Here is a 22,869-nt window from a genome sequence, read left to right as displayed (position 1 = left end):
TGGAGGAGAACATCTCCGGCACCCCTTCCATCATGGTGGTCACACAACAATCTGCAGCCTGACCTCACATGTGACCAACTCACTGAATCTCTGGTCTCAGCATCCTGGTTGATCCTGGGTCCATCCATCTCCAGCTCCATTTCCTTCACATGGGCAGTCACATTTTGAATATATTCTAGCAAATTTCCCTGAGTCCATGTGCCTTCTTGCTCTAACACATCTAATAGTTCCATAAACTTCAACAAGGTCTTCGTCAACCTCCTTCACTGCAGTCCCAGCCCATTCAGTCTTTCCTTGTAACTCAAGCCCCCAGTTCAGGCGACATTCCTGTGGTTATTTTCTGCAGCTTTCCAGCTTAATGACATGCTTCCTACAGTACGGTGTCCAAATCTGCACAGGGTCCTGTTGCTGTGACCTAATTAATGAATTTTAAGACTGTAATGTGATGTCCCAACTCCTCCCAGTGCCTTGGACAATAAATGTATGCAGGTTCTTCACCTTCTTCAACACTGTCTACCTATGTTGCTACTTTCAGGGAACTATATACCTGTATCCCAAATTTCTCCTGTTCATTCAGACTCCTTAGGACCTCTGCCATTCACAGTGTATGTCCAGACCTGCTTTAACCTCCCCAAATCCATCACTGTGCACAATAGAGTAAAGAGAATCACAGGGGTATGAGAGAGGAGCTGACCAAAATTGATCTGAAAAGAATACAGGCAAGTATGGTGGCAGAGCAACAATGGTTGGAATTTGTGAAAGCAATTTGGAAGGTATGGGATATATACATCAAAAAAAGGAAGAAGTATTCCAAAGTCAAGATGACACAAACGTGGCGAACAAGTGAAGTCAAAGCCAACATAAAAGTCAAAGAGGGGGCATATGGTAGAGTAAAAATCAGTGGGACATTTGAGGATTCAGAAGCTTTTCAAAGCGAGCATAAGTCAGCTAAAGTCATTAAGAAAGAAAATATGGAATACAAAGTTAAAGAGAGGCAAGCGTACATATTGGACCATTAAAAACTATGCTGGAGTGGTAGTAATGGTGGAAAAATTGATTAAGTATTTTGCGTCAGTCTTTGTTGTTAAAGGCACTTGCAGTGTGCTAGGGTAGGAACTGTGTGAGGTTGTCATTACCAGGGAGAATGTTGTTTGGAGATTCAAAGGTCTGAGAGTAGATACATCACCTGGAGTAGATGGTCTGGGCCCTGAGATTCTAAGAGAGGTGCTTGATGAGATTGTGGATGCATTAGTAATGATGTTTAAAGAATCAATTGACTCCGGCATGGTTCCAGAAGAACAGGAAATTGCAAATATTGCTCCAAGAAGGAAGAGAGACAGAAGAAAGAAAATTATAGGGCAGTTAATCTGACCAGGGTGATTGGGAAGATGTTGGAGGCAATTGTTATGGTTTTCGGGTACTTGGGCCAAAACCTCAAGGAATTTTCTCAAGGGAAAATCTTGCCTGACAAATCTGTTGAAATTATTTGAAGAACTAACAAGCAAGATAGACAAAGAAGAATCAGTGGATGTTAGGGAATTTGGATTTTCATAAGGCCTTTTACAAGGTGCCACACATGATGCTGCTAAACAAGTTAACTGCCAAAGATACCATGGGAAAAATATTAGCATGGATAAAGCAGAAGCCAATTGGCAGGAGGCAAAAAGTGGGAACAAAGGGAGCCTTTTTCAGTTTGTTGCCAGTAATTAGTCATGCTCTGCCCAGGCGTCTGTGTTGGGACGGCTTCTTTTTACCAGATATAGGAGCAGAATTAGGCCATTTGGCCCATCGAGTCTGCTCCATCACTTCATCATGACTGATTCAGTTGTCCTCTCAGCCCCACTCTCCTGCCTTCTCCCCGTAACCCTTCAGGCCCTGACCAGTCCAGGAGCTATCAACATATCAGTGACATGGACGATGATGCGAAGATGGCAGAGAGGCAGCAGATTTGATTCAGTAGAAAGGCTGGAAAGGGATTCAGACAGATTAGAAGAATGGGCAAAGAAGTGGCAGATGGAATACAGTGTTGCTTAAGTCTACGGTCATGCACTATGGTAGAAGAAATAAAGGTGTGGACTAGTTTCTAAATGGAGGGAAAATTCAAAAATCTGAGGTACAAAGGGACTTAGGAGACCTCATTCAGGATTCCCCAAAGCATAATTTGCAGGTCGAGTTGGTGAGGAAAGCAAATGCGATCTTAACATTCATTTCGAGTGGACTAAATAAAAAATCAAGGGTAAATATTGAGGTTTTATTAGGCACTAGTGAGGCACATTTGGAGTATTACGCACTAGATTTCAAAGAATGAGGGATGACCTCATTGAGACCTATTGAGTTTTGAAAGGCCTGAATGTGGAGAGAAAGTTTCCTAAAGAGTGGGAGTCTAAGAACTGAGGGCAGTCTTTTTGGAAAGGAGCTGAGCAGCAGTTTCTTCAGTCAAAGAGTGGTGGATCTGTGGAACAAAACACTTAATACTGGAGCAACTCAGCAGGTCAGGCAGCAGCTATGGAAAAGAGAGCAGACAACATTTCGAGCTGAGACATTTCAATAGGACTGGAGGGGAAAAAAGTATATTAAAAGATGGGGCTATGGGAATCTATGGAATTCCTTGTCACAGGAGGCTATGGAGGTCAAGTCCTTGGGTATTTTTAAGGCAGAGGTTGATAAATTTTTGTTTGGTCAGGACATGAAGGGATACGGGGAGAAGGCAGGAGATTGGGGCTAAGTGGCAAAATGTATCAGCCATGATGAAATTGCCGATCAGACTCAATGGTCCAAATGGGTAATTCTGCTGCTCTATCTTATGGTCTGACACTGTAACAACACTTGTCTGTTTCTGCATCAATAAATGTCAGTGCACTATTCACTTTCTGGACCTTGTACATGTCTGATCTAATGAACCTCCCGCTAAACCCATCTCTATTTTGTTGTGCAGGACACCTGCACTATCTCAATTTCCCACTTACAACTTCTCTGCACAATAATACTGTGAGAGGCCTCCTTTGGTCAGGGTAGACCATGTATGTTGTGTTGTAGCTGATCAGATGCACAAGCCTGGGCAGTATAATATGGAGAGCAAACTGTCGCCAATGTAGCGAGCTCCCCCTTTCTATGCATTGGATGAACTCAAAGGAACGGCAAAGACGGATACAGTTTGACACCAGCAGCGCCACTGGAGTTGCCAGTCAGTGTTGAACTGAATGTAGGACTGCCTGAGGGACTCCAGCTCCAGATTTTTTTCCTTGGGTTTTTTTCCTCCCAAAGTCTTCCCCATGAGTCGGTACAGCCATAATTCAGCAGAGATTTGAGATCAGAATTTTGCTTCTCCTACCTAAGCTGTCAACCACACGAAAGAAACCCCATCTGCCCAAAGAGACTGGTTTTAAGAAAACTGGTAAAAATGTTTCTGCTGAGCTTAATAGCTGAGGCGCATGTCATGCCCTGGAGCTGCACTTGGTTGTCAGAGGCTATTTGAGGTGCACATCATTGGGAGCTTTTAATATGTAGTGGGAATTGGTCCAATTACCACCTCTGTCTGTAACAACCTGAAGGAACCACATAAATTATAGTTTAATTACTCATCCTATATCTGCTCACACTATCACATGTTCCCACATTAAATTCCATTTACCAAGTATTCTACTCAGCCAGCTTCTCCCTATCCTCTTCCGGAGACCAAATATCCCATCGCATGTCCCCACCGCATTCCCCATTATTGACATCTTTGGATCCCTTACTCTCTGCCCCATCCTCCTGATCATTTGTATCAATAGTAAATAATTGACAGCACAGAAGTGGTCCCTGGGACACTCCACTAGTTACATCATCCCAGCCTGAAAAAAATCTGTTTATTCTGTTAGGTTCCTCTCAGCCTTCTTCACAGAATGTCCTGGACTTTTGTTTGGGAGAGCACCTCTGCACTCAACCAGGGCTTCTGGTGGGCTGTGAGATGACTGTTCTTGGGGTACCAATGTCAAAATACACTTAGAGATATAGTAGACAACGGATGAGACAAACTCCTTGAGGTCTGTGTCTGCTCTGTTTGTGGCAGCCTCCTTGAACGCCTCTCAGTCAGACTGTTTAAAAGAATACTGAAGCATGGAGATTAGGCCACACAGTGTTGTCCTTGACTGGTTTCTTAATTTTCATCCTCAACAGAGTTGTTTCCCAGGTCTGTGTGCTGAGACCATTCCTATATACTCTGCTCAAAGATGACTGCAGAGCCAAACACCCGAGTAATTACATTGCCATGTTCGCTGGTGAGAGGACAGTGGAGGGGCTCATCATCAGCAACGATGAGATTGCGTACGGAGGAAGTGGAAGAGCTTCAGGCCTGGTACCAGGCAAGTAACCTTTTGCTCAGTGTCAACAAGACATAGGAGGTGGTTCTCGACTTCAAGAGAACTCCCACCTCACACCTTCCTTTAGGTCGGCAGATCACTAAAATATGTCAATGTAGCAATGTACTACGTACAGAGCTGGAAACAACAACACACAGTCAGTAAGTCGTTTCGACACTATTTGATTCAAACTTCACGGCGCTGGCTTTTTAATCCCTTGCTCCTGCCCTCTCCGGGCAGAAATGACGTCAGAGGTGCAATACCAAAATCTTTCCCCACGAGTGGGCTATTTGTGAGCCAGTTCGCCTGCACAGAAAGTGGGTCGCTACATCAATTTCATTTGATCACATAAATCTTTACTAAATAACTTGTTATTTCTGCATTTATTACAGACTCCTGCACCTCACCAACCATAGATGTGAAGTTAACAGGACCACAGTTACTTGGTTTTGTCTTCCGCCCTATTTCAACAATGGATTTCCACTCCACTGAGAACTTCCTGGCACACAGTGAGTTTTACTACAATTTATCAGCACTTTCTTTCCAGCCACCCTCTGTGAAACCCTTGAGTGCAGGTCATTGGGACCTGGTAGTGTTTACTTTTAGTCCCATTAGATTTTCCCTCCTGATGGCAATTGTTACATATTATTGCACAATGTTGAAATGTCATCATTAAATATCTGTGGGATGCTTGCTGTGTCCCCACTATGAACACCAATGCAAATTATTGAGTCGACTTATCTGTTTTATCCTTGTTCTTTTTAGTTTTTGTTTCTCATCACTGGTTCCTGAAAAATTCACACTCGTCTAGTCTACCAGCAGCCGTTGCCTCTTCATCTGTTCTTCGATTTTGTATTTTCCTCTACTGTACCTGGTTGATTAGTCTAATCAATACATGGACTGAGGCAAACACAGACAAGATGCTGGAGGAACTCAGCAGAGACTTGATATTTCAGTCTGAGAACCTCCATCAGTACTACGACTAGGGCATACAGGACAGCAACAATTACAGGACAACATCACCTGACTGTGCAGGTGATGCTTCCCTCACAGATGCGCTGAATAACTTGTACGCCTGGGTTGATGCAGAAAATGACATGGTGGCGAGGATGTCCACCTCTTCTACAAATGACCAGGTGCTGTGTCTCACTGTGGCCGATACGAGAAGAGCCCTGTGCAGGGTCAACCCACAGAAGGCTGCTGGGCCAGACAACATTCCTGATAGAGTGCTCAGAGGATGTGCAGACCATCTGGCAGACATTCTCACTGACATCTTCAACATTTCACTGTGCAGCGCCACAGTTCCAACATGCTTCAAGGTCGCCACCATCGTCCCTGTGCCAGAGAAGTCTTCAGTGTCCTTCCCAAGTGACTACCATCCCATTGCACTTACATCCATCATCCTGAAGAGTTTCGAGAGGCTCGTCATGAGGCATATCAAGACCCTGCAGCCCCCCCACTGGACCCCCTGCAGTTTGCATACCGTCCCAACCGCTCAACAGATGACACCATTGCCACCGCCCAACACCTGGCCCTAACCCACCTGGACAAAAACGACATATATGTTTGGATGCTGTTCATAGACTTCAGTTCAGCATTCAACAAAATCACCCTCAGAAACTGATTGGAAAGCTAAACACCTCCCTCAGCAACTGGATCCTAGACTTCCTGACTGGAAGACCTCAGTCAGTCTGCATCTCCAACACCATCACACTGAATACGGGCTGTGTTTTCAGTCCACTGCTGTTCACTCTGCTAACCCACAGCTGTGCTCCAACACACAACTCGAACCACATCATCAAGTTCAGCAATGACAAGACCATGGTGGGTCTCATCAGCAAGAATGACGAGTCAGCTTACAGAGAGGAGTTGCAGCAGCTAATGGACTGGTGCAGAGCCAACAACCTGTCTCTTAATGTGAACAAAACAAAAGAGATGGTTGTTGACTTCAGGAGGGCGCAGAGCGACCACTCCCCGCTGAACATCGACAGGTCCTCGGTAGAGATCGTTAGGAGCACCGAATTTCTTGGTGTTCATCAGGCGAAGAAACTCTCCTGGTCCCTCAACACCAGCTCCAGAGCAATGAGAGCCCAGCAGCGTCTCTACTTTCTGCGAAGTCTGAGGAAAGTCCATCTCCCACCCCCCATTTTCATCATATTCTACAGGGGTTGTATTGAGAGCATCCTGAGCAACTGCTTCACTGCCTGGTTCTGAAATTGCACCATCTCAGATCACGAGACCCTGCAGTGGATAGTGAGGTCAGCTGAGAAGATCATTGGGATCTCATTTCCTGCTATCACGAATATTTACATGACACACTGCATCCGCAAAGCAAACAGCATTATGAGGGTCCCTGTGGACCCCTCATACAATCTCTTCTCCCTCCTGCCGTTTGGGAAAAGGTTCCAAAGCATTTGGGCTCTCACGACAAGACTATTTAACAGTTTCTTCCCCCAAGCTTTCAGACTCCTCAATACCCAGAGCCTGGACTGACACCTTGCTCTGTTGTCCTGTTTATTATTTATTGTAGTGCCTGCACCTTTTTTTGTGCACTTTACGCAGTCCTGTGTAGGTCGGTAGTCCAGTGTAGCTTTCTCTGTCTTGTTTATTTATGTAGTTCAGTCTAGTTTTGTACTGTGTCATGTAACACCGTGGTCCTGAAAAACATTGTCTCATTTTTACTATGTACTGTACCAGCAGTTATGGTCGAAATGACAATAAAAGTGACTTGACTTGACTTGACTTGAAATAAAGGGCAGAAGCCAGTGGGAGGGGGTGGATTACAAGGCAGGTGAGACCAGGAGAGGGGCAAGGTGTGTTGGTGGGGGGAGGGGTGGTGATGTGAGATGCTAGAAGGAGATTGGTGTAAGACCATAAGACCGGGGCAGAATTAGGCCTTTCAGTCCAACGACTCTGCCATTTCATTACGGCTGATCCCAGATACCATTCAACCCCTTACACCTACCTTCTCGCCATTACCGCTGGTGCCCTGACCTATGAGTAAACTTTCAATTTCCACTTTAAATATACCCACTGACGTGGCCTCCACCAGAGTCTGTGGCAGAGGATTCCATAGACTCACTACTCTCTGGCTAAAAAAAATCCTCTTTACCACCTATTTGAAAGGTTACCCCTCAATTTTGAGGCTGCACCCTCTGGACCTGGCTATCCCCATGATAGGAAGGAGCCTCCACACATCCACCTTATCCAGTCAATCTCTAATATAGTGCAGAGGTTTAGTGCACAGTTCACTTCAAAGTAATATTAATTCAGTTTAATTACTGCAGTTGAAACAATTCGTTAAACCTTCTTTGATCAATTGGACACAGTGATCCATATTCATATCTCAGAATCAATGCTATCAGCGTATAACGGCATCAGACATAGGAACAGTATTTTTTCATTCGGCCCATGGAGACTGCTCCTCCATTCTCAAGTCAAGTCAAGTCAGCTTTCACTTTCATTTCGACCACAGCTGCTGGTACTGTGCATAGTAAAAACGAGACAACATTTTTCAGGACCATGGTGTTGCATATCACCGTACAAAAAAAACCTAGACCGAACTACGTAATTAAAAAAAAACTGAACAACAGAACACAGAGAAAGCTACACGAGACTACAGACCTATACTAGACTGCATAAAATGCACAAAACAGTGCAGGCATTAGAATAAATAATACACAGGACAGTAGGGCAAGGTGTCAGTCCAGGCTTTGAGTGTTGAGGAGTCTGATAGCTTGGGGCAAGAAACTGTTACATAGTCTTTTCGTGAGCGCCTGAATGCTTTGGAGCCTTTTCCCAGATGGCAGGAGGGTGAAGTGGTTTTATCAGGGGTGCATGGAGTCCTTCATAATGCTGTTTCCCTTGTGGATGCAGCGTGTAGTGTAATTGTCCGTAATGGCAGGAACAGAGACCCCGAAGATGTTCTCAGCTGACCTCACTATCTGCGGCAGTGTCTTGCGATCCGAGATGGTGCAATTTCCGAACCAAGCAGTGATACAGTTGCTCAGGATGTTCTCAATACAATCCCTTTAGAATGTGATGCAGATGAGGGGGTGGGAGATGGACTTTCCTCAGACTTCGCCGAAAGTAGAGACGCTGCTGGGCTTTCTTTGCTATGGAGCTGGTGTTGAGGGACCTGGTGAGATTCTCCGTCGGGTGATCATCATCAGACATAGGAATAATATTATGTCATTCGGCCAATGGAGTCTGTTCCCCCATTCTATCATCAGACATAGGAACAGTATTATGTCATTCGGCCCCTGGAGTCAGATCCTCCATTACATCGTGGCTGATTTATTATCCCTCCTAATCCTGTTCTCCTGCCGTCTTCCCATAAAGTGTGTCACTCTTAATATTTAATAACTTACTTACGTCCGCTTTAAATATATCTAATTACTTTACCTATAGAGCCATCCGCTTTTAATATACCAAATGTCTTGGCTTCGTCAGCAATGAATTCCACGGATTCTTTTCTTGTATGTCAATACATAAGCTTTCCGTTTGGTGCCGTCTTCTTCCACAAACCTGTCCCAGATAATAAAGCTGCGGGCCTCAAATTTTTCGTCTCCTACACAACGGTGTGAAACAACAACCACGTCTCGCCCAATGGATTCCTCTCCCTAAAGTTCAAACTTGAAAGATTAATCTATATTTATTACCGAAGTATATACACATAACCACATGAAAATCCACAGTAAATACAACGAAACACAACAGAATCTTTGAAAGACCGCACTCAACAAAAACAACAAATGAGTAATCAAACGACACTGAGTAAACAAGAAAGAACAAACAAAATACTAATAATAAATCAATAACCAATAACATGAAATCAGCAGTTTTGAGAGGGGCTGTGGGAAGAGAGCATGACCTCCAGGGTCGGGGCCCTGTATTCCGTTTATATGTGCTCAGCGGTGGGGAGGCCTTTACTTGTGTAGGACGGGGTCCATTCATTAATTTCTGTGAGTTTTCCCGTAGAAAGGCACTGGTGGTTCCATGCCAGGTCCTCATGCCTTCAGTCAATGACTCTCCACCTACACATCTATTGAAGTCTGTCAAAATTTTAGATGACATGTAGAGCGCTGCGGTGCCTTCTTTGTAATAGGAGGTATGTGTTGGGCCCAGGAGAGATAACCTGAAATGATAACACTGAGGACTTTATATTTCCTACCTCATCTTTCCCTCCCTGCTACTCCCTCGTCCCTCAGCATCCGCACTGTGATCTCACTCGGGTTTTCTCATAGATTCCCTTCTCACTTCCTTCATTAAATTTCTTGAGCCGAGTTTGCCAATTCATTCCTATAATTCCAATTCATTGAAAGCTTAAAGACCTCAAAATGTTTCCAGTGTTTCTTACATTGTTGCTTTCCAGAGCGCCTTCTGTCCAAAGGCAGAACACGCTGCCAGGAGGTTATGGCCATCGTGTACTTATTGATGTCCAAATGCAACTAATATTTAGCCAATTCCTCTCGGTTATTTCGAGGCCTGTCTTTCGTTGAATATGCCCACTGTATTCTCATATTTACTCCTTCAGTTTTCCAGCCACAGCGTTTTCTGCATTTAACTCGTGTGTGTGTGTGTGTGTGTGTGTGTGTTTGTGTGTGTGTGTGTGTGTGTGTGTGTGTATGTGTGTTTGTGTGTGTGTGTGTGTGTGTGTATGTGTGTTTGTGTGTGTGTGTGTGTGTGTGTATGTGTGTTTGTGTGTGTGTGTGTGTCTGAGTGAGTGAGTGAGAGAGCTAGATTCACCATCTCATATAACATCACTTTAATGTTGGGAAATCATTCCCAGACAATAGAAACAACTGATATCAAGAGACTGCCTCTTGGAGGGAAAGGCTCCATTTCTGTAATCAAAAAAGGACTTTTAAATACATTTTCTACCATTTGCTTTGGTATGTGTTGATAGTTTTTATTCAAATAATCAATTTGGGTTTTATTTTTGCTATATAACAACATTTCTCTGAATACATACTTAATCAAAGATTTGAGGAGATGTTATGAGGAAGCAGATTCACTGGTTTCGTATGTGAGATAGAAGACACTGATCAACACTCACAAAGTTCTTGACGAACTCAGCAGGCCAGGCAGCATCAATGGAAAAGAGGATTCGGGCCGAGACCCTTCAGCAAGACTGGAGGAGACAAAAAAAGATGAGTGGTAGAATTAGAAGGTGGAGAGAGGAAAAGGAGAAGCAAGGCGATTGGTGAAACCGGCAGGGGCTGGGGTGAAGCAAACAGTTGGGAAGTTGTTTGGCAAAAGAAAAGAGGGAGTCTGATAGGAGTGGACAGATGGACATGAAAGAAAGCAAAGGGAGGAGGAGAACCAGAGGGAGGCGATGGGCAAGCAAGGAGATACGGTAAGAGAGGGAACAGGAGAAGAGGAATGGTGAAGGGGGATCCATACTGAAATTTCGAGACATCCAGGCAGGTTCGGACTGACTGGCGGAGCAAGCTGGAAAAGCTGGATAGTCCTTCTTTGTTCCTGAACTAAAAGCTGAAACTGCCGAAAATACTTCGCAGGCGAGGCAGCGTCTGTGGAGAGAGAAACAGAGTTCACAATTCAGATCGATGACATTTTACAGCTCCGAGCTCGCAGGTAGACGGACGGAGTCTCACCGAGTCTATGCAGGGTAGCCTGAGCTGGGTGAAGGCACGGATTTCCCTCGCACTCTCCTTTCTGACTCTGTTGTGTTCTCGCACAGGTGTAAAAACTCTGAACTAAACACCAAGTATAAACCGGGCAATGAGGGGCAATCCCAGTAATATTAACCGTTTACTGTTCACTCTTCCGCATTAACGTATGATGAAAACTGTTGATAGAACAATACAAAATATATACAGTATTTGTTTCCTTCTTGGCATCATATCTTCATCATAAATACTTGTAAAAAGAAAACTACAACAAACTATATTTGATTAAAGTACAACATACAGTCAGAATCTGCCTAAGCCATCAACTGTTTTAAATACAATTCAACACAAACTATCCGCAACTCATTAAATAACAAAGAACATAAAGATTATCAACCGTCATTACTTTTATGAGAAATAACAGTACTTTTTTACTTTTTACTTCAACATATCGATTATCTTATGAACTTACAGCGTTGCTTCTATGATGTTTCTAGTGCGTAGAAAGAAAACTTTTCTCGCGCTTATCCTGCACACATAAGCTCCCTCCTTCCTGATTCTCCAAATCGGTATTTTCCCACAGGATGCAGCGAAACTGGGTGTGACATCATCGAATTCCGCGATATAGCACAGACAATGAATTTACTTTCAACAACCTTAACTTTAACTAGAAAATTATTACAAACGAATTACTAAAGCGAAAATATAATACAATAAACGAATGCCTTCAGGGGAACACACTCCACACCTGTCCTTTGTAAGGTCACTAAGAACATAATACAAACTTCAGTCTCTAAATCAGTCCTTAGGTAAAAGTAGAATGACTTTTGCAACTGGCCATTGGTAAGTTTTCACATCACCTTGCTTAACCTTCCTGACATATTCATCCTTCCCAGGGAGTGTGGCAGTGATTCTAGCCATTGGCCAGCAGTTGCGGACGATCTGCTTGACTCTGAGCGGTACTAAATCTCCAACTTGAAGATTCCTGCGAGGCTCTGTCCACTTTTGTCTATGTTGTTTTACGTATTCAGGCAACAATAAATATATGTGTTCGGCAAGGGTTTCTTATAACAAACAATACGTTTATTAAACACAGAAAACAAACCCACCAAAAGTAAACAAACACTACCGTAACCGGAAACAGCTGCTGAGCGGCAGCCCAAACAGTTCTTAAAGTGATATTCCAAAAAAAGGAGTATTGTGAGCAATGCTGGACTCTTTATCCAAGGAAAGATGGTCCAGCGCAGTTCACAAGAATGACCCAGGGAACTATGGAGTGAGTGATCCCGGCTGAAAGTGGAGAGTGGGGTGGGTGGAAGGATGTGTTTAGTGCTGGAATCCCTTTGAAGATGGTGGACTTCATGCAGAATGTTGTGCTGAATACGAACACTCGTGAGGTGGTACGTAAGGGCAAGGGGAACTGTAAACCTGTTATGGCAATGAGAAGATGGGGCAAGGGCAAATGTCTGGAAAATGGGGGGATAGCTGAGGGTGAAAGCAGCAGCAATGAGAGAGGAAGGGAAACCTTGTTCTTTGCAGAAGGAAGTCATTGCTGTTATTCTGGCAAGGAAAGCCTCATCCTGGGAACAGATGTGGTGGCGACGAATAAAAGGATGACATTTGTACAGAAGACAGGGTGGGAAGAGCGGTAGTCAAGATAGCTGTGAGAGTCAGTAGGTTTATAGAAAGATATCACCAGACAGTCTGTCTCCAGAGACCAACTGCTGCTGTCTCCTTTTATACACAGTGTCCCGACCTTCCCGAAAATCGCGCAGAGAGAGGCGAGGAGGGGAGGAGACAGTCAGTATGACAGACAGAGCTGAAAGCGGCCTCTCGTCGTCCAGCTCCACGTTCACTCTCCCTCAACCACCAACTTCCAATGGTTTATCCGCAACAGAACAGAAACACAGCGCTTGGATAAACCTTCAGACGCACAGTGTTGGTACTGATCAGTCTGTAAAGTTTACACCTAACACTCTGGATACCTGACACATAAACTCTCTAAATTTCTGCTGAAATCTCCTAAAACTTAATAATGTTAATCTGGAACAATGATTGACTCAAAGATGGGAATTCTGACATTCCAGTAAAACACAGAGACAGCTGGAAACACACAGCATGTCAGGCAGTGCCCGTGGATAGAGAAACAGAGTTAACGTTTCAGGCCGAAGCCCCTTCATCATATACATTCAGTCCACATTCCGAATTCCGTCTGAGGCTGCGAATGGACTTTTGTGAATGATGCACCAGGTCTCCAAGTTCCCTCTGCACCACCAGACCCTGTTGCCTTTGAACAATTAGAGAATGTTCTGTATTAGTTATTTTTCCTGTCACACTGTACAAGTTCACATCCTCCCTCCCCCACAATATCCCAGCTGCCAGACCTGGGTCCAATCACATCACCCTTTGTAATACTCCTCACTGCTCTTCACAAATCATTTCCCATCTCTGTTTGTCATCAGCAAGTTTAACACAGTCTGCTCTCATTTTCCCCAACCCCCTGTGATGGAGCGGCTTATCAAACGTGTCCTGGACATCTCAGATCAGTGTGTCCCTGGGTCCCTTTATCCACAGTTGGTGTTACTGCTCCAACCACTCGATTGTACTTGTTAAACGTGCAATCACTTTCACCAAACCCTGTTGAGTTTGCCTGATGGTTTGAAGTTTAGTAGGTTTGCAATAATTTCCTGCTTTGTTACAGATCCAAATATTTTCCTGGTACAGGTGGTGATCTGACAGGTCTGGAGTTTCCTGTTTTCTGCTTTTGCTTCAGACTACAGAATCTGCAGCATTTATTTTAATTATTTTCTATTTGCTTATTTTTTTCCTACTTGGAATGAAGGACTTACTCAATTTGTTTTCTCTACAGACGCAGTCTAGTTTATTTTTCCTGACCATCCTCATCCAGGTCTGCCGTCACATTGAAGTTTATTGATACGGTTCATTTGGTCCTCAGTCTGGCTATTTAGGAAATTGGATCCAGAACTGTCTTTGCAATAGGAAACAGAGTGATGGCAGAGTGCGGTTTTGTGATCAGATACTGGTGACGTGCTGTTTCACTTCGATCTGTACTGGGACCTTTGCTGTTTGTGATATGGCTGAGTGATTTGGGAGTGGATGTAGGGACCGTGAGCAGTAAGATCACACTGAGTGTGAGATGGGTGGAGTTATTGCTGTGTGGAGGGTGGTCTTAGGCTAAAGGGTGACATCGATGTGGTGGTGAAATAGACTGAGAGCAAACAAGTAGGTCAGTTTGTGTGAGAGCTGGGATTCCCCATTAAACAATCCCAAAGCCCCGACAGGGAGAGGTCAGGGGGATAATATGTGTCATCTCTGCAATAGTGTAATGAGCAGGAAGAGACAACCCTTTCATCTGCCATATCAGTGGCTCTTAAATGAGCCTTTTGTTGTGTTTGGTGCTGAGGCCAGGCTTAGGCTAGCTTCTGGCAGATGCAGTGGGTCATCTGAATGTCTTTGGGCACAGGGGTGACTGGCTTGGTGTGGATGGTGCAAAGAGCCTCACCAGATAAGCCTCGATGGCCTCCTGCAGGCCTTTGATGGCTGAGCTCTGGAAGCGTGGATCGGTTTTGAAGTCTTGCGTGATCTTCTGCACCTGATGCTGGAAGGGAAGTTTGTGGATGAGCAGCTCGGTGGATTTTTGTAGCATCGCTTCCCCCTCAGAGTCACGGTGATGGGCCAGTAGTGCCCCAAGAATACGTACACAGACACCCAAGGATATACAGTGCTCCTTTACATTTAGCAATTATTTTACAGGGATCGGTATTTTACATGTTGCTTCCATGTCGGCTCATTAACAAGCCACATGCCACAAAATCGTACCACTGACACTCAGTCAAGAGTTTGACCATAAAATTTCAAATCAATTAATATTGAGGATGATATGGATAAATAAAGAGATGTATTGATCCTTTGTAAAACACATATATTTTAGCTACTGAAAGCTTAAACCTGCATCTATTCACCCGCTGTTCAACATTATTAATCACGAATCACATTCCATTTACAATTAAACTGAATTTTCTACCTCTAATCCATTAAGATCCATTCATCTGCAAAAATTGATATCCCCCCTCCCACCAGTACCTATCTCAGAGAAAGTATCAGTAGTCATAATATTAAAAAATAAGGACTACAATCTCATTCTCCAGCACATAGAAGCCCAAATGTACCTTAACCACCCTTACCTGCCTGGAACATACATAAAAAAACTTTGGAAAAAATGTACATCCTTCCTCTCACTCCAAATTTCCATAATTTAATCCTCTCATAACATATCATATGATTTTTCAATATCAAAATACTGCATTTTGCAACTTCCTTATTTACCTGTGCTTTCCTAATATCATCTTCCAAACATAATGTCATTCAGCTCTTTTAAAATCCGCACTGATAAAATGCTATATCACCTCTCTCTCCCAAAATAAAATTCAATCGTTCTATTACCATACGTTCTATTCAAGTTTACCCTAATGATATTGGGCTATAAATAGAAGGATCCTATGGGCCTTTCCAGGTTTTGGACCATTTTCTCTGAGGAACCAAGATGGCCTAAGCTCCAAATATGATCCAAAAATGGTAATATTATCTCAAGAGTTGTAAGCCATCTGTTGAAACATGCAATAACATATATCACCCTTTCCTGGAGCCGTCTGACCTGTACTATCAAAACCTTTCTTAAATTCGCACAAAAAACTATACATCACTATCACTGCTAAAGATGGCTTCCAATACATCAGCGTATTCACTTAAAACCTCATCCTTACATCATTTAGGCTCTTAAAATTAAATTATATTGATTATGAATTGCAGAAAATTACTAAGCCAGTGCTTAGCCTTCTCTAGATCAATACTGGAATGTTAATTCTATGAGTTAATAACACCCCCCCCCCCCCAATTTTCTTAATCGTTCCCCAAACATCTCTAAGTTTAATGTCGTGTCAACACTATCACAAGATAACCTCCAGTAAACCTCTTTCAGAACCTTGAACAATTTCCTCACCACACCCTGTGGCCTTTCATACTTAATAAGATCACTTGGAGAGTGATAATTCCCAACTCTCGCAACCACCTTATGTCTCTCCCTAATTGCCTCTGCACACTCCTCCATCCTCCATGGTACTGTATTCATCCTACCAATGCCATTTTAACAGGAGACACTTACACAGCAGTTTGATGAATAATATGACATAAACCATTCATTGCAGAAATCCATATAATCTTCGATGTTCAGCCCTGACCGACATTCATAACATAAAAACTCTCCCAATTTGATTTACCAAAATTCCAACTCGCAAAAGCAGATTCTGGTCCCCTATATAACTCCAAACACAAGCTTAAAAATATAGGATAATGATCACTCCCCAATGTTTCATCACCTATGACATCACTCACTCCAGCCAGAATGCTTGATACTGGAGTTAAATCTACAGCAGTTTTCAGCCTATTATAAACATTAAATCTCATAGCCCTCCTATCATTAAGGCACAAAGGTTAGAAATAACTAAAAATTCCTCTACCAACAAACCATTCCATGAATGGCCCCACAGTGAACTATGTGCACAAAAATCCCCACACCATACCATCCTTAGTGAGCTGGAGCTAGAATTGAATTGAAAATACACTTGGACTAAAATGTTAAGGGACCTGTGCTGTCACCAGTGGGATCATCAGTTGATCTGTCACCTCTCCTCAGGAGTTTCGGCCCGCTTATGATCAAGGTTCCCTCGAGGTGGCGGGCCGGCAGTGCTAAAGCACCACCTCCAGCTGGTAAGCTTAAAAACTTGGCAGCTGTCTCTCAGAATTGTTGGTCGCTTCGATCCAACAGATCGTCTACTCTTCAGGTGTCTATGCAACTACTGGAAGGTTTGCAAAAGATGGAAACACTGTCCGATTATCTGCCACTCCGGACGTCCACTCCCATGATGATCCTTTCTCTGCTGCCTCAGTGACAGCCCTGCTGGTTGACTTGATCTCTCTTCTAGTGAAGCCCGGGTCACGCAGCCACTTCTGGAAAGTGAACACAGTAAAGCCACAGCAACCGACTTCGAATGGATAACTTGAGACCTTTCACCCTCTGTCTCTACGTATACATTCAAACAAATCAAAGAAAAGCTTCCCACAAGAGATTTACCGATTTAAAACCCCTAACTGTTGAATCAAATACATCTACTACAAGTGCCTCACACTTTATTTACATCCAGAACTCTATGTCCGATCCCTTTCCTTATTAAACTTGCAACACCACCCCCTCTACCGATTAACCTAACACATCTAATTACAACATAATCCTGCAAAGGGAAACATAAACGTGGTAACAGTCAGGTTTCCTGAATAGATATGATATTGGGTGAAATTGATAAATCCGAAATAAATGTCTTAATGTCTTGACAATCAGACTTCTCGCGTTCCACTGCAATATTCTTAATCCCATTATTTATCCGCAGAAGGAGACTGAAGTAGAGATACACCCACCTATTAAAGCATCATTTACAGTTTCCCACATGACGCCAGTTATGAATAGACGCTTTTCAGCAGCTTTCACAATAACTTTAATTTTCTCTGAACGGTAACTGGGCAGTACAAATCACCACAGGCTTTATAAACATCACATGCTTCAGTGTATCAACAAGTAAAATATGTTTAGTAATGGAACTTTAGTAATGCGACATAAAGTCACTGATTTCACATTCTGTTTTCCAACTGGTAATACTTGATCAACATTTGGTTTAATTTTTCGCAAGGCATCTGCATAAGACACACTTTACTATAACCTTATCAACCAGCTGCCTTCTTAAGCACCTCACATCCTTATAAACTGCACTATGTTCTCCTCGCAATTACAATAATTAAACTTTCCAGCTTCACTTTCTTCATACTTATGTTCCCACTACACTCTCTACAACTTAGTTTCCCATGATATACTGCCACAATATGCCTAAAACTCTGACATTGGTAACATCGAAGCAGAGGTGGAATATAAGCTTGTCCATTACAACACATATATCAATGCAGTTAAACTCTCCATCCTTTATCCATTTCTATCAACTTGCAATCTCTTTACCTTCTCTACCTTGCCTCCCAGTAAATGAGATTTAATGATTTCATCTCCTCTATCGAAATCTCCACCAGAACACCGGTTGTAACACCACTAATATCTCTATTTTCATGAGGCAACATAGATTCTATCTTACTTTTACCCAAATAAAGCACTCAAATATAACGCCTTCTCACACTTTCTTATCTTGAGTCACGATTAGCACATCACCTCCTCTTCCTTTCTTTTTCAATCCTTTTATTACATTTCAAATTAATAAGGTTATCGATATTGATAATGGTACATAGAGATCAGGATTACATTAATAAAGGTTGACATGGAAAAACACATCCTTAAAATAGCAAATAGTGTTTAGCCTCCCAATCTCTCAGTAAATAACCATGAAAAAATATATATTTATAAAAAGGGAAGAAAAAAACCCAGACGAAGAAAAACTAAACTTTAAAAAGAACAAACAAAGAATGGGCTGCCATGTTTCATTGGTTAAAATTTTAATTTTTGTTAACTCTGCTCCTGTATACATGAACAAAAAAATCTAAAAAGAGGATGCAGACAGAGTCGAATTACATGATATGAAAATATGGAATAAACGGCCTCCAAGTTTCTTCAAATTCAACCGAAGGATCCATAGTACCACTGCTATTATTATCGCAAATTGAGATATCTTATCGTGTGGGAAAAACATTGAGGAGTGGTAGGAGGACTGAAAGCTTTCCATTTAAGTAAAATGGATCTTCTGGCTATTAATGTCACAAATGCAATTAAACGACAAGCTGATGAAGATAAGTGACTGGAGTCTATCACTGGTAGTCCAAAAATTGCCGTAATAGGATGAGGTTGTAAATCAAAGCGCAGAACTACTGAAATAATCCCAAAAATATCGTTCCAATATTTTCCTGGAAGAGGACAAGACCAGAACATATGTTTCAAGGAAGCTACTTCAGAATTACATCTACCACAAAGAGGATTTTTATGAGGGTAAAAACGAGCTAACTTATCTTTGGACATATGAGCTCTATGAAGCACCATCAATTGTATCAAAGTGTCTCTGGCACACATTGAAGAAGTATTAAATAGTTTATGAATTTTCTCCCATTTCTCTGCAGATAAAGTTATCTGAAATTCGTTTTCAGATTCAGATTCAGATTCAGTTTATTGTCATTTAGAAACCACAAATGCAATGCAGTTAAAAAATGAGACAACATTCCCCCAGAATGATAACACAAAAACATATGACAAAACAGACTACACCAGAAAATCCACGTAACGTTTGGCAATCCCCAATCCAGAGTCCGGAGAGGCTGCTGCGTATTAATATCGCGCTAGCGTTTAGCACGTTCCCCGGAAAGGAGCTCCAAAATCCACCAGACAAAAACAAGACCAAAAACTAAAGCTACGAGACCTGCACAAAACCACATAATTACAACATATAGTTACAACAGTGCAAACAATAGCATAATTGATTAAAAAAAACAGACTATGGGCACAGTAAAAACAGTCCAAGATGTTAAAGGTAAGTTCTGTAAGTTCAAAAGAAATCACTACAGTTTCCACAAGTCCCCAGGGTCCCGACAGACTCGCCATCCCAGTATTTCTTAGTTTTATCAGATGTATCTAGACGTATTTTCGTAATCAAATGAGAAGTAATTGCTATTAAACTCTTCTTAATGTTGAGCACAATCTATAATCCCTAAAGCAGATTTCAACTCTCTGGTTAAATTGCTGGAGGAAATCGGGGCTGATGAATGGTCTCGGCATGAATTATCGACTGAACTCTTTTCCATAGATGCTGCCTGGACTGTTGAGTGCCTACAGCATTTTGCGTGTTGCAACAGTTAATTTAATGGGATTGATAAAAGAAGGTTGTTCCGGGTCAAATTTAAACAATACTGTAACTTGAAGTTGAATTTCATTTTTTTTTTCAAAATATCCAGCCCTTCCTCTCGATCAGTTGAAATCATTCCCAGATTATGCAACTTTCTTCCGTTTTCCAGATCTAGATTCAACTTCATTCCAACCTTCACCCGCACTCACCAGACTCTTCAGTTCCGGTTCCTTTTCTAGACACTCGCCCCCCCCCCCCCCACCTGAACATACATTATTTCCCAACATTCCCACGCATTCACAACCAGCATCATCAACCGCCACTGTCAGCAACTCGAACCCTCTTCATGTGTTCTCCTATGAATCAGGTCTAGAGGCCGAGCCACGCAACCCGTGTTGTAAAATCGTCACAAAATTTAAGCGTACATTCCTCCAGTGCACTTTGTAAGCGTCTGTTCCGAGGTCCTGTGTTGCAGGAGGGGCTGCGTGGCTTTACGCCCGGCGGTAAACACGTCCGCATGGTATCGTTCTCTCCAAAGTGTTTCAGCTGTTCCTTTCTCTGTCTTCTCCACACAGTCACCCAGACAAACTGAGAGCGTCGGCAGGAGTGCTGGGAAAGTGCGGAAGTTCATATCTCACAGCAACAGCCCCTGTTTAATGTTTCGGAGTGAAGGATTTGGTCACCGAGTGTAACGCCGAACAGCGTTGTGATACAGTCACGATGAGGGATGACTGAAAAAAAAACGCTGAACAGAACGTTCTCGTTCTCGGGAAACTCTCCAGTTCCTGGCTATTTGCACACTAGATTGTCCCATCTTCTCATACCGGTTTCATGTGAAGCAGGAAAATTTTCTCCCCATCGGTAAATTTCACCCCGGTCTCCTGCGTGACAGGCGGGGATTGAACTAACGAGGTATAAACAAGAGTGTGGAATCTCATACGGATGTCAGGGTTCAGGAGAGTTCATAAAGTCACTCTGATGTTTGTCCGTTGAGTGCAGAGCTGGCGCTTTTTACTTATCCCCTCCTCACTGTGTGACTGGAGGAGTCTCAGCATTCTTCAGTGATTCAGTCATTTACTGAGTTCAAGGACTGGCCAAAGGAAGAGTTCCCATTAGCATCCAACTGCGTGTTGTTTGAACGGACAATTATAATCAGCAGTTGTTTCCCCCTTCCTGAAACGTGAAGCAGAAAACCATTTGCAGCCCTTCGAATCTCTCGGGTCGATTCTCCATTCACTCGGATCCCAGGTGCTGTGTTTCTCCGGTCTGTCGGAATGTCGCGATATCCAGTGATCAGAATAGGAACTGCAACGGAGAGAGGAATGATCCTTCAGAAAACAGCTCAGAAAATGATATTCGAGTGACAGAATCTTATAGCACAAGAGAACATTCTCGTTTGTATCGGGGTGCGATGGTGGTATAGTGGTGAGCATAGCTGCTTCCCAAGCCGTTGACCCGGGTTCGATTCCCGGCTATCGCAGGTCGTTCACTTTTAGAACTATGAACGCAGAATTCACGGGCAATTTGCTGTGAATGAAGTTCACTCCATTGGATCAGATGGATCCCTCATGTACGATGGTGGTGATCCCTCATGTTGGATGAGCCAGGACCCCAAACTGAATGAAAAACACAACATTAGACCCGGGAAGTCCGTTAGTTCCAAGGAATCGGCTCGAGGAAACGCACACTTTCTGGTCAAATCGAACAGGCAGAATCGTGATCAAAGACACAACGCGACCCGGATATTCTCTCGTTCCCCTCGTTCATCTGGCAGAAAGTACAAAAGCCTGAAAGCACAATTCACAGTCTCAGGGATAGTTTCAGTCCCACTGCTGTGTCTATTGAATGGTTTCCCGTTAGATCGGACGGACGCTTGACCTCACAATCCACCTCGGCATGAAGCTGCACATTATTATTTACCTACACCGTGCTTTCCCTTTCGCTGTTACACTTTATTCTGCATTTTGTTATTGCTTCACCTTGTTCTCTCCCAATACACTGTGTAATGATTTGATCTCTATGAACAGTGAGGATGAGAAGCGTTTAACTGTATTTCGGTATATGTGACCGAAACACGTAGAACAGATTCAAATCCCACTGAGCCTGTTGCGGCAGCAGTAGGGAGCGCCGGCCTCCGGACAGCGCAGAGGTACCCAGCTGAAAAAAAGAGCTGAGATCACAGAGGGGGAGCAGTGAGAAAGGGTTTCACTGAACTCTCATCGATGAGAAGATTCACACTTCTTCAGAGTAGGCATCCCCTATTGACTTCAATGGATCTGTGTTGAGAGGGTGAACGGCTTTCATTTCCTCGGCATACACATCAGCGAGGATCTCACGAGGTCTGTACACACCGGCTGCGTGGTGAAAAGGGCACAACAGCGTTTCTTTCACCTCAGACGGTTGAAGAAATTTAACACGGATCCCCAAATCCTAAAGACTTTCTACAGGGGACCATCCGGTATGGATGCATCACTACCCGGGATGGGAACTGTAATTCCCTCAATCGTAGGAATCTGCAAGGAGCGGTGCGGACAGCCTAGCTAGCGTGTCTGTTGATATGATCTTCACAGTATTCAGGACATTTACAGAGACAGGTGTGAAATAGGACCCGAAGGATCGTTGGGGACCCGCGTCACCCCAATCTCAAACTGTTCCTGCTGCTACCATCCGGGAAAGAGTACAGCAGCATAAAAGCCAGTACCAAAAGGCTCCGGGACAGCTTCTTCCACCAGGCCATCAGACCGACTAATTCACGCTGATACAATCGTATTCCTATGTTATATTGACTGTCCTGTTGTACATACTATTTATTACATATTGCTATGTTGTACATTGCACATTTAGACGGAGACGTAACGTAAAATGTTTACTCTTCAAGTATGTGAAGGACGTAATTAATAAAGTCCATTGAATTCCATTCCACGCAAGTGACTTCGCAGTGTAACAGTTGAATCACAGACGGGAATGTGTGTAGATGCAACATACACAAAATGCTGC

General features: G+C 43.2%; 1 non-coding gene across 1 annotated transcript; it reads left to right on the top strand.

Annotated features, from left to right (window-relative positions):
- Positions 1 to 21,280: 21,280 nt before the first annotated feature.
- On the top strand, positions 21,281 to 21,352 carry trnag-ccc (transfer RNA glycine (anticodon CCC)). Its single transcript has one exon. It is a non-coding gene; the product is annotated as a tRNA-Gly (tRNA).
- Positions 21,353 to 22,869: the final 1,517 nt, after the last annotated feature.

The sequence above is a fragment of the Hypanus sabinus genome, chromosome 31 (assembly GCF_030144855.1).
Source record: "Hypanus sabinus isolate sHypSab1 chromosome 31, sHypSab1.hap1, whole genome shotgun sequence".
NCBI classification, from domain to species: domain Eukaryota; kingdom Metazoa; phylum Chordata; class Chondrichthyes; order Myliobatiformes; family Dasyatidae; genus Hypanus; species Hypanus sabinus.
Note: the sequence above shows the minus strand (reverse complement) of the source record. Positions and strands in the feature narration are given on the sequence as shown.